Below are 12,453 nucleotides of genomic sequence, written 5' to 3' on the forward strand. Positions count from 1 at the left end.
ATCCACCAGCTGATCCATACCGGTGAGAAACCATACAAATGTGAAGAGTGTGGGAAGGGATTCAGTCGTAGAGCAGATCTTAAAATTCATTGCAGAATCCACACCGGAGAGAAACCGTATAATTGTGAGGAGTGTGGGAAAGTCTTCAGGCAGGCCTCAAATCTTCTGGCCCATGAGAGAGTCCACAGCAGAGAAAAACCATTCAACTGTGAAGAGTGTGGGAAGAGCTTTGGTCGGAGTTCACACCTTCAAGCCCATCAAAAAGTCCACACTGGAGAAAAGCCATACAAATGTGAGGAGTGTGGGAAGGGCTTCAAGCGGAGCCTGAACCTCGACATGCATCAGGGGGTCCACACAGGAGAGAAACCATGTAAGTGTGGGGAGTGTGGGAAGCACTTCATTCAGGCCTCAAGTCTTCAGCTTCATCAGAGCGTCCACACTGGAGAGAAGCCGTACAGATGTGACAGATGCAGTAAGGTCTTCAGTCGGCCTTCACAGCTACAGTCCCATCAAAGAGTGCACACGGGGGAGAAGCCTTACACGTGTGAGACCTGTGGGAAGAGCTTCAGTTGGCGCTCCAATCTGACAGTTCATCACAGAATCCATGCTGCTGATAAATCCTATAAAAGTGATAGGAGTGGTAAGACCATCAGAGAGCCCACACACGAAAAAAGTTCCATAAAATGATGAAAACAGAGACAGAAACAACTCAGGTGTCATGTGAATTCTTCCAGTCATCAAGTTCAGAAGAAAAAAAAATCATTTGTTTCATTAAAGTCGGTGTTTCAGCCATAGCTCAACATGTCCCAGTAGCCAGGAGGCCACACGGCAGAGAACTCTGGTAAATGGTGTAGTAAGTTTGAACTTTGACCTCTATTAAATATTAGGGGAGAAGCCTTAGTGTGAGTTTTAGCAGGCCTTGTACAAAAGTATGATGAACATGCCAAAATTTATGCCCATTACAACGTAAATTCCACGAATGCAGCGACATTTGTTCTGAATCTACAGTCTGAACATTGTCAGCTACTTTGTAGGTGCTCGATATTTGTTCAGTTAATGAACGAGGAAAAACTTTTTGAAAATTATGTTGCAATCCCCTCCAAAATTTCATAAAAATTTGTATTCAGAGGAGTTAACCTAAATCTGGCCTTAAAAGTAATTCAGGGAGACAAAAATTTGAAGTGTTAGAAAACCACTCAGTATTGCAATTTGTAATATTAATGTGGCATCGTCCTGTTATGATGAGCTCCATTTGTCTCCCCCCAGCCTCGCTTCAAGTTGGATCTTATCTTGGACTTTGTCTATCTAATATTCTGTGAACCTTATACAGTACAAATTTGGTTATCTTTTGTGACAGTATAGACTTACTGAAAATGGATTGTTCATCTTGCAATACAGAAAGCATACTGTTGACCCTTTTTTCAAGAACGTCAAGGCAGAGGTTTAAGTGTCAGAAAGAGTTCCTAATGACAGTGACAGAGGACAAACATTTCTTAGTAAATGAACTGATCGTTGGTTTCTTACTCACCACATTTCCGTCTAGGTTTTGATGTGATTGTCTCCCAAGGGTTTTAGCATTACTTTCATCAGGACTTCTTAAGTAGAGAAAAGAGGCTGTGTGAAGTAGATTACTTTTGTCAAGTTCTCTATCTCCTTACTCCTCTCTGGCCTGAGATAAAAAGAAAAAAATTATTTGTTGAAATTTGGTAATTTCATCAAACATATTTATTCAATGACTGACTTGCACACTTTTTCCTAGCGGTGGATTGAAAAATTGATTTTCAAAGTGAAGTTGCTGAGTACATATCAAAACATAGAATGTGCGTCCCTTTGATATAGAAATCACAGAATAGGACCTTATAATTAGGAAATTCAAGTAGAAAAGGTGAGTAGCATGTCAATGTTACTAAATTTTGTAAAAGTGAAATATTCAATAGGAATGTCTTTATATTTTAAGATACTTATGTAATGACAGGTCTGTTAAAATGATGGCTTAAACTTAATGACAGAAGCATGTAACAGTTTAATGTATTTTAGGTAGGTACATCACATACCTTTATCAAACATGTATGTGTGTGTGTTAATGCATCCTATCATCTGTAAAGGGATATTCACCCTTATGTAAACAGTGGCAAGATTTTCAGGGATTTTTTCCACATTTAACTTCCATATTTTAAATTTTTCATTGAGCATCAATTTTCCAGTAAAATACTGTTATTTTTATAGTAACATAGGTAGTAAAATAATGTAAAATATAATATTAAAAATTACTAAGAACATATTAATCCCTCACAGTAAGAAATCCTATCATCATGAGGTATACATATATATGGCCAAAATTAAGGAATAGACCTCTAGAAATCAGTTATAAAAAAGAAAAAATGTATATGGTTATTCAAAGAGACAGAATATTAGTCAGTGTAACGGTCTATTTATAATTAATGCATTTGAAGTTTAGGATAAATCCATGCAGCCCAGAATATTCTGTTTTAATTCCAACAGTAGAAATGTACACATCCTAGTTCTCCTCATCAGGCTTCCTTACTGGGTGAATGGATGGATAGCTCGGGGTACCGGCTTGTCCTTTCAAGTGCTTGGTCTGACTGGAGAAGTAGCTGGGTCGTTCCAGACACTATGACACAGAGAACCATTAGCTGTGGGAAAAGAGGAATTTACCCCCCAAAAAACTTTTTAAATTGTTTACAAAGTAACAGTGATTGGGCAAATCCTGAAGATAGAGAGTGGAAATAGGTAAGTTTTAGAGGTAAAATTTATCAACGATTCCCTAAGGAAAAATGTGCATAGGGAAGAAACCTAGAATGATGGGAACAAGTTGTTAAGGAGGAGGTTTGCATACCATTTCCTACTTCTTGGTCATTTCACTGATGTTTAACACTTACTTGGTTAAAGGGCTTTACTCAGCAAAAGATGTATTTAATGTGAGAGGCAGGTTTCCAAGATTGGTTTCCTAGACCACACCTTCACATGTGTATGTAAAGTCCATGCTACCTCAAATTGCATTGCATTAGATGTCAGAAATCCTAGGGCTTTCTTGTTTGGTTTGGTTTGGTAGATATCAAACCACCAACTCTCAAGGTAATTTGTAGTTTAGTGAGTTAAGTCAAGGGCTGGAAAACTACCTCCTGTGAGCCCAACCTGGCTCGTTGCCTTTAAAGCTTTATTGGAACCTAAAAGCTCTTTATTGGCCCATCCATTTATTTACCATCTTTGAGTGTTTCCCATTGTGCTGACAGTGTTCAGTGGTTGTGACGAGCACTGATGGCCCACAAAACCTAAAATATTTACTTTCTGGCCCTTCAGAGAAAAAGTCTGTTGATCCCTGTGGTAAGCCCAAAAGGTTTGTCTCTGTAAGTGAAAGACCACAAGTAGAGCAGAACTTAGACTTGGTTCAGTGAGGATTCCAGAGAGGTTTCCTTTTTGATTCTCATATCTGCCCTTCTGGTTGACCTTGTTCTTTAGTTTGGTTCAAAGACAGTGGTAGCAACTAGGGACTACCTGTTTCTTTCTTCACATTCAATGAAAGAGCTGCTCTTCCATTCTTAGTGTTGAGTAGTTCACAACTCACTCCCAGTGCGTGGCTTCCTCTAACCTTGACTCCCATCTATGCTAAAGACTAAATCTTTAGCTTTGTATCCAGTTCCATTGACCTTTGTAGGGCCTTCAGTTTCAAGTCCCAGTTGATAGCTTGAGCTCGAAATCTGTTTTTACCGTTGGGGATTTTCTGTCTTAGCTTTGAGCTTGGCTACATAGCAACACTTTGGGGGACTTGTTATAATCAGCATTTCTATCTTTCTTTCCTTCCTTTTTATTTATTTATTTTTTTAAGGGGATCCAAAGTCAAATTCAGTCAGTGGCTGAATGACAACACATTGATTCACAACCTTGTAGATTCTCTTATGTCATAGGGCATCAGTGGGAAGGAGTAGAATCCTGGAAATTTGAGGTGGAAATATATGGGCAGATTCCAACAAAGCTGAGGCCTGTGACCTCTGACCTGTGACCTCTTAGTTGAGCCTGCTGTGCTATTAGAAGGAAGTCTGCCTCTACTCTGAGGTAGTTTCCTTGCAGGGGTCTGTGGATCCTCAAGACTTGCCTCCACTACCTCTCGTTTTTCCAGACCTAGTAATCAGACTAGAGTCCTTGAAATGGGGACGGGAGCAGGGAAGGGGTGGGTACCCACCGGGTATAAAGGATGACCATGAGGAGACACTATCTGCTAAAATACGGAATTTTATAACTTATATCAATAGAAACCTGAGAAATAATGTGTGTGGAGTTTGTAGGTATTGAAGCAGGTGGGAGTAATGTAATATTGGGTTAGGCTGGATTTGTTGATACGAGTGCATTCAACACCCATTCCAGACTCAGCGTGTTAGCTTGGCTACCTGGGAATGCCTTCAGCAGTTTGCTCAAATGACTGAAACCTGTACCCAAAGTTAGCGTAGGCTAAAGTCAAAATGCCAGGACTTTCTAAGTATGTTGTAGCAAAATTTCTTGACGTTGGCATGACTGACATTTTGAACTGGATAGCTCTTTGTTGTTGGGAGCTGTCCTGTGCAATGTAAGATGGGCCAGTGGCACATACTCTTCCCTGCCACCCTAGTTGTAACAATAAAAAGTGCCTTGAGGGCTTCCCTGGTGGCGCAGTGATTGAGAGTCCGCCTGCCGATGCAGGGGACACGGGTTTGTGCCCCGGTCCGGGAAGACCCCACATGCCGCGGGGCAGCTGGGCCCGTGAGCCATGGCCGCTGAGCCTGCGCGTCCGGAGCCTGTGCTCCGCAACGGGAGAGGCCACAACAGTGAGAGGCCCGCGTACCAAAAAAAAAAAAAAAAAAAAGTGCCTTGATACATCCGTGTGCACCAGCCACGTGGGGCTCATTCATAACACAGCTCCTTAAAGAAAAAAGTCTCAAGGGGCTTCCCTGGTGGCGCAGTGGTTGAGAGTCCGCCTGCCGATGCAGGGGACATGGGTTCGTGCCAGGGCCCGGGAAGATCCCACATGCCGTGGAGCGGCTAGGCCCGTGAGCCACGGCCACTGAGCCTGTGCGTCTGGAGCTTGTGCTCCACAACGGGAGAGGCCACAACAGTGAGAGGCCCGCGTACCACAAAAAAAAAATAAAATAAAAGTCTCAAGACACTGCCACATATTTCCTGGGAGGGGGGACCAAAAGTGTCCCCAGCTGAGAACCACCACTGTAGAAGGTTTACAAAGGCATAGGAATGCCAGACCACTGGAGTGGATTTATCATATAAGATCTGCTCACCCAAACCCCCTATGTGCCCTGGGAGGGCTCAGAGGACACTTCCTTTGCCAGAGGTTTAAGAAACGTATTGGTGAGGGGAGCGTTAGCAGTCTTGGAATGCTCTGTAGCTGCTCTTCTCTGCAGGCCAAGAATGAGAGGGAAATGATGTCATCATAATGGGCTCCCTAAATTCAGTGAGGCTAATGGGATCGTGGGGCATCATTGGTCAAGTGGAAACACTTCATTGGCAGAGATAAAGTGAGCGTGTTTTTCACAATGAACAGCAAAATGAAAGGGCTCATTAGAATGCTTTGATACACAAAGATTTTTTATTTGCTCATGTGCTATCTCTAGGGCTGAAATAAATGGGAACTCTACTAATACCCTACTTGATTTGAATCAGGAGAAAAGCTCTAGGTCTGATGAACATGTCTGACCGGAATCAACATGGGAGTTGTGCTCCCTCAGCCAATTGGATAACATGAGTCAGTTCCCATTTCCAGAGCATCTTGAATGAAGGGCAGGCCGGGTCCCCTTGAGGGAGGATATACCCTGGTTTACTACCAACTCTCCCGAGGGTGCTTTCTTCTCCCTGGAAGGGATAAAACAACTGAGGTAGAACAGGAAGAGACAAGAAGCACTCCAAGCTCTGCTGGTCAGGGTTACCCTCCAGCGTTGCCTTAATGCTCAGAGCCACACACACCACAGTGAGCTTGGCTCCAGATCAACTACCACGCAACGAAGGTTCTGGAACATTTCCATATCTCGGGGGACCTCATTTCCACGTGACTCTCTTTCATATTCCCCTTTGTCACAGAAGGCTAGGTCCAGTGGTCCGGGTGAGATCTCGGCTCAGGCCCAAGGCTCTCAGACCTCAACGGTCTGGTCCTGCCAGGGCCCCTGTCCTCTCTGGAGACCACTCCTGGCTCTCTCTGCCGAGAAGGCGCTGCTGGCAGTACGTCCTCTAAGAGTTGAGGTCCGTCGTGCAGACCCTGAGAAAACTCCTAGGAAAAGGCTCCACCTTCTTGTTTACGTCAACAGAGCTCAATGCCTTTGTTAGTGCTGGGTGTGTCCCATTTGATGCAACTGCAGAGCCATTAGGTCAACCAGCACATGTGTGCGGCCCCTTCCCTTGGACTCCTCTGGGCCCTCGTGACATAGGCTCAGAAGACTGCCAGCCTCAAGCCTTACCTCTTCCAAGGCCACACCGTCTCCAGGATCTTCTGTCCCATGAATCTCAGTTGCTGTGTGGAACTCAAAAGAGAGAAAAGAGTCTGCCTGCGGGGTCTCTTCGGGCTGGGGCCTTCTACCTTCTCTTCCTCGTCCTCCTCGTCCTCCTCGTCCTCCTCGTCCTCCTCGTCCTCTTCGTCCTCCTCCTCGGGGTGATCTCGGATTCCACATTGCCCATCAGCTGGGCCATGGTGAGATGAAACACACGGCAGCTGAAGCCCTCCAGGACGCCAAACTTCACGTGCTGCTGGAGGATCTCCAAGGTGGGGAAGACCCGGCAGCAGGCCATGCACCTGAAGCCGGTCTCCATGGTCACCATCCACTCCGGTGTCTTGGCCCTGGGTCTCTCCTCGACGGCAGGTGACCCTGATGGGCTGCCTGGCGCTGCCCTTTCCTCATACTCTTTGTCCTCCCCAGTGGGCTCACTGTCAGACAGGAGGTTTTCGGTGGACACATCAGAAGAGGGCTCAGTGGCTACTGTGCACGCATCCTCAGGAAGGGTCACTTCTTCTATCCTCAGCTGCTTTTCAGGCAACTCCAAGGGTTTCTTTGTCTTCCAGGAGACAGCGACACCCTTGTTCACTTGTACCTGCATGTAGTATATTTTCATGCCCCTTTCCTCTTTGTCTGGGTGCAGATCGTTCTTACAGGGTGAAGAGGGTGAGGAGGAGACACAGTGTGATGGGGGAGCGGTCTCCCCTTTTTCCTGAACCTGGGCTAGGGGTGCGGTAGGCTGGGCAGTGTCTCGATGTGATCTCCGGATTCCTGAAAAAGGAATTTTAAAACATAATAACATGCATGGGCCATGCCGGAAGCTGAGGGAGCAGGTGTGGTAGACGAGAGAGGGACATTTGCATGACGTAGCTATGTCGTGAGCTTGGTGTCTGTTGGCCGTAGGAGGCAGTGGTGTATCTGGTGTCATCTGTGGGCTTTTCATCTGCGTGTTGGGGGATACTGGAGCGGTGTCTGTATACACGGGTGTGGAGTACAGTGGTGAGGACTGTGGTATGTGAGGGAAGCGTATGGATGCGTGTATGACGAGGAGTGTGAGTTTGGGAATATCGGTGGTGCATTCCTTGTGGAATGGGGCTGTGGTGCAGGAGGAGAGTACTGTGGAGCACGTGCTTGGGGTTCATGTGTGCACGGAGAAGGGCTGTGCCTGGAGGGCGCATGTGTGTGTGAGCTGTGTGGACCTGAGCTGGATGGCGCTGCTCTCAGGCTGGAGGTGTATGATGCAGAACTCTGTCCTTCTCTGGAAGCAAAGGCAAAGAGAAACCCTACATTTTTCTCTGAAGATGCTTAATCTGGTCCCTCTTCCCTCCACCTCAAGTCCAGACCTTTCCGGCCACTGCTCCTTGACTTCCCCACCATGGTAGTACCAGGATTCACACCCGCCCCCCACCCCTGACTCAGCTGGGATACACGCCCTCGTAACAGCTCAGCCATCCCGCCCAGGCTCCTCCACAGAGCCCTCATCACCTCTGATGACCTTGGGTTTCCTCTCAGCCTCCCTGGGATCTGTGTGCCTCCTGCCTCACAGCCAAGCACCCCCTCACCTGAGGAGCCCCGCGCCCTTACCGGCGTACATGAGCTTGCGCGGAGAAGAAGCACAGGAGAAGTGTTTAGGGGCAGAGGAGACCTCCCCTGGCCCTGGGCTGCAGCCTTGGGCCACCACAGTGGATCCAAGCCGAGGGGGATCCTCTTGTGACTTCGAGATTCCTGAGGGAGGAATGAAAGGCTCAGGGTGGGTTCATCAGTCCTCTGTCCACAAATATTTACTGAGTGTGTGACACGTGTCAGGTGCAGTGAATACACACAGTTGAGAGTGTGGTTCCCAGTGGATACTCCAGGATTTAATTCCAATCCATACTTATTCTCTCACTGTCTAGTTGGTAATGTAGGCCTCGGTGGTGACTGTGAGTGTGTGGGAAGAGTGAGTGATGTGTATCAGTTAAGTCTGTGGTAAGTGTGGGGTTGGCATGGGGAGCACAGTGCAGATGTGTCTATCTGTGTGTGTGGCCTTTGTGTGCATGGTTTCTGTTCACAAGTCAGGAATTCTGGGACATGTAACTTTTCCTCATTACATGGTGTGGCTTGTATTTATGGTGCGTGTTCATTCATTCAGTCACCAAGATTCAGTAAGCAGCTACTCCTGTGTATCCGGCACTCTTCCATTGTTGTAGTCTTTGGTAACGCTGCACATTCTAGTAGGGGAAGACACACACTAAACAAAACTACAATAAATATATAATACATCAGCTGGTGGTAAGTATATAAGGGTTGCCAGACTTAGCGAACAAGAATACAAGGCACCCAGTTAAATTTCAGTTTCAGATAAACCCAGAATACTTTTTTAGTGTAAGTATTCCCATGCAGTGTTTGGCCTGACTTAGTTTTAGTGTAAGTATGGCCCATACAATATGTGGGACATACTGATACTGAAAAATTACTTGTTGTTTATCTGGAATTCAAATTGAACTGGATAGCCCATATTTTCTCTGGCAATCCTGACCTGGGTTACTGAGACTGTGGTTTACTGTGGTTTGTACAAAGCGGGTCTGGCATTACTCAAGAATGTGTTATAAGTGTGGTGTGTATGACACGTGACTGGTTCTTATAGAGGTATTTAGAGATGGCTGAAGTTAGCTGTGTTTGTGCAAGAGTTGAGGAGATACATATATATATAGTGTGTGTGTGTGTGTCCTATATATATAGTGTGTGTGTCTATATACATATCTCATCTCCAGCGTTTGGTGTTGGAGGAGACGATTGTGATACAGGTGGGTTGTATGAGAACGTAGTACAGAAGGGATGCATGTATATACCTCCATGTGCTGTGTGTGGTTTACTAAGGAAGTTATATGTGGGGTGTGTGATATTTTTGCTGTATCAGAGTGTACATGGGTGTATGAGTTACTGTCTCATGAAACACCCCTAACAAGAATTCTGTATACACTCTTACGTACACCGAGTGTCAGCCAGGTCCAGGCAGGGTGACAAGAACTTTACCACGCAGACTTTATATCTGGTAAGCACTCTAACCCCATTCATCTCGCTCTTCTCTGCACTACCCCCCCCCACACACACACACACACACGAACACACAGGAACACAGAGCAAAATATTCTGAATGGTCAGGGGCAGTCATTGCCTTCCCCAGCCTGTCCCAGCCACTGCCTGGAAATCTGCCTGCTGTCTAGAGCTCCATTCCCAGGACCCATCCTACAGTCTCCAGGGCCCTGGGCCTGGTAGGAGCTACTGGGCTCTAATCTGGGGCAGAGGCCTCTAGCTGGAGCTCTGGGGTGACCACCCCTCTCCCAGGGCAAGCTACTCGCCTACATTTAATGCACGCAGGCACCCCGTGGCCCGTGGCTCTCAGAGCTCCCCGCAGGACCCTGAGGCCATTTCTCACCCCTGCTCACGCGGTCTCAGTCTCTGGAAAACCCTTCCCTTCCCTTGATCTCCTTTGGGAAATTCTTCCTGTTGAAGGAATAAAACCTCCTTGCTTTCAATATGACACCATCCCTAGACAAACAATCTTCTTTCAAAGTGCATTCCACTTGTCAAGATATTTTTCAACAGGGCCTTCAACTCATGGGGCTTCTCTTTCCACTTTGGTAAAAGAGGCCAAGCAACTCATGGGTCTCTCTCAGCATCCTTGCATCCTTCACATCCCCCACCTCATGACCCCAGGGAAAGATCCAAGAGAATAAGAGAGAAATCGGGGACTGAGAAAAGCTGCACCTCTAGGTCTGTGCAAGCAGGATGCAGCCTGCTATGAGTCCGACAGAGCTCCAGGCCCGGCTGCCCCAGGGGAGAGTCCTCAGACCAGCGGAGCTGACCTCCCATCTCCCAGGGGGCATCTGGCCGTTCTGTGCCGTCTCACACCACAGGGACCCTCCGGATGGATACGGCAGCGTCAGTGAGACAAGGTCTCTCGCTCCCTGCTTCACAGGTGACACGTTCTCAGTCCGCCCCATCCTAGAGAAGGTTTAGTTTGGCAGAAACCCATGTGCCCCAGCATGTTGCCCCCCACATACCTCCTCCGTTCTCGGCAGTTTCCTGGGACTCTTCATTTTCCAGATGTTTCCTCTTTTGTCGCCGTTTCATGGTACCAACTAGAAGTCTCCCTTAGAAGATGCCTCAAGAGATGTCCAACTCCTCCTCTTCCCTACAGGTTGGCCCTTGTTGGCTCTTGGGCAATCCGTTGAAATGATTCAATACAAATAAAAATAGTCAAGTCTCCTAAATGGCTGAAAAACTTGTACCACTTAGTGAACCAGCAGTACTGCCTAGTGCTCACCAGGGCTGTTATGTTTGCAAGGTTGCCAGGCGCACAGTGGAATTCTGTGACCTCAGTGATGACATCAGAGCATTCCGTGGACCTAGGTGGAGCACAGTGTCTGCAATAGCACAGGCCCCATTTTCAAGAACATTTCCTTTTTCCCAGCTGAACCTTTCCCGTGAAAGGGAAAGGTTCATACCATATCTATTATAAATTGTATCATACCATGTCTATTATAAAATTCACATTTTGAGTGGAGATCTTTTCATGTCTTTTCTAGAGAGATTTAATATGAATATTTTCAGTGGTCTCCAGTTTCCCTGTGGATTATTGACATTTTAAACTCTGCACTTCAATTTTCCCTCAATACGTGTAATTTTGTCACAGCTATTTCTGTACTTAAAGATGAGGAACTATATAATTGATTTCTTCATTTTTTTCCCATCTCTTTCCAAGGTACTGCATTTGATTGTGTCTTACGAATGAGTGAAAAATGCTAGTCCTTGAGTCAGGACGTTGGGCCCTTTACCAAGTAACTCAACCTATCTGGGCTTCAGCTTCTGTATGTGCCATCAAGAGGCTTGGACTAGCTGACTTTTCAAATGCCGTGTTTCTTTGATTCACTCTCACTTACTGATCTGCCACTTAAGAAGAGGGTCTGTTCTCATAAAGTAACAACAGTCTTTTCCTAACCTTGGGTTGGGTGGAGTTTAACTGTTCGTACTCAGTTTGTTAGTTATATTGCCTTCTACGTATGCTTAGCTCTAAATAATTTATATGGCTCTTGTGACAATTTTTAGATCTTCTTTTTTTCTTATTTTCTTTTACAGTTTCTAATTTGTTATCGCCAGTGTAGAGGAGCCTGATTGACTTTTAAAATTTATTGATCTTGTATGTGTGTGCCTTGTTGAACCGTCTTATTAGTTCCTGCTAGTTTATCTGTGGGTTCTTTTGGGTCTCCTAGATAAATGAGCATAGGAAATGTAAATAATGTGTTCTTTGGATAAAGTTTATTTTCTTGCATCTATATATATATAGAAGCAATATGTTGAATTGATTTAAATATTTAAATACTTACATACCTGTTATCACAATCTAACATTCTTGATCTTATTTTCTTTCAATCAATATTATGTTTTCAAGATTTATCCACGTGAATCCATATAGATCTAGGTCTTTGATTTTTGACTGCTTGATATTATTTCATCACATGCATATAGCATCATTTATTTTCCATTCAAGCATTATTGGACAATTGGATTGTTTCCCTCCCTTCTCTAGAACAAACAACATTTCCTAGAATATCCCTGAAGATGTCTGACAGTCGAGAAGGGCCAGGCTGCCCGAAGGATTGCTACTTGCTTTCAGCCACCTTCCAACAGGCCGTCTCCAGCCAGCAATTTGAAGCACAGCTGAAATGAAAACTGCCCCAAATGTGAAGATCTTAGGAGCTTCATTTTCCAGATGTTTCCTCTTTTGTCGCCGTTTCATGGTACCAACTAGAAGTCTCCCTTAGAAGATGCCTCAAGAGATGTCCAACTCCTCCTCTTCCCTACAGGTTGGCCCTTGTTGGCTCTTGGGCAATCCGTTGAAATGATTCAATACAAATAAAAATAGTCAAGTCTCCTAAATGGCTGAAAAACTTGTACCACTTAGTGAACCAGCAGTACTGCC

General features: G+C 45.6%; 1 pseudogene across 1 annotated transcript; it reads right to left on the reverse strand.

Moving 5' to 3' along the window:
- Nucleotides 1-2,518: 2,518 nt before the first annotated feature.
- On the reverse strand, nucleotides 2,519-8,212 carry LOC308610943 (protein FAM170A-like; annotated as a pseudogene). The gene is made up of 2 exons: nucleotides 6,575-8,212; nucleotides 2,519-2,632 (listed from the first exon to the last, which is right to left on the reverse strand). The product of its transcript is annotated as a protein FAM170A-like (transcript).
- Between the last annotated feature and the right edge of the window lie 4,241 nt (nucleotides 8,213-12,453).

Source organism: Mesoplodon bidens (genome assembly GCF_964165515.1).
Source record: "Mesoplodon bidens genome assembly, contig: HAP1_SCAFFOLD_277, whole genome shotgun sequence".
NCBI classification, from domain to species: Eukaryota; Metazoa; Chordata; class Mammalia; order Artiodactyla; family Ziphiidae; genus Mesoplodon; species Mesoplodon bidens.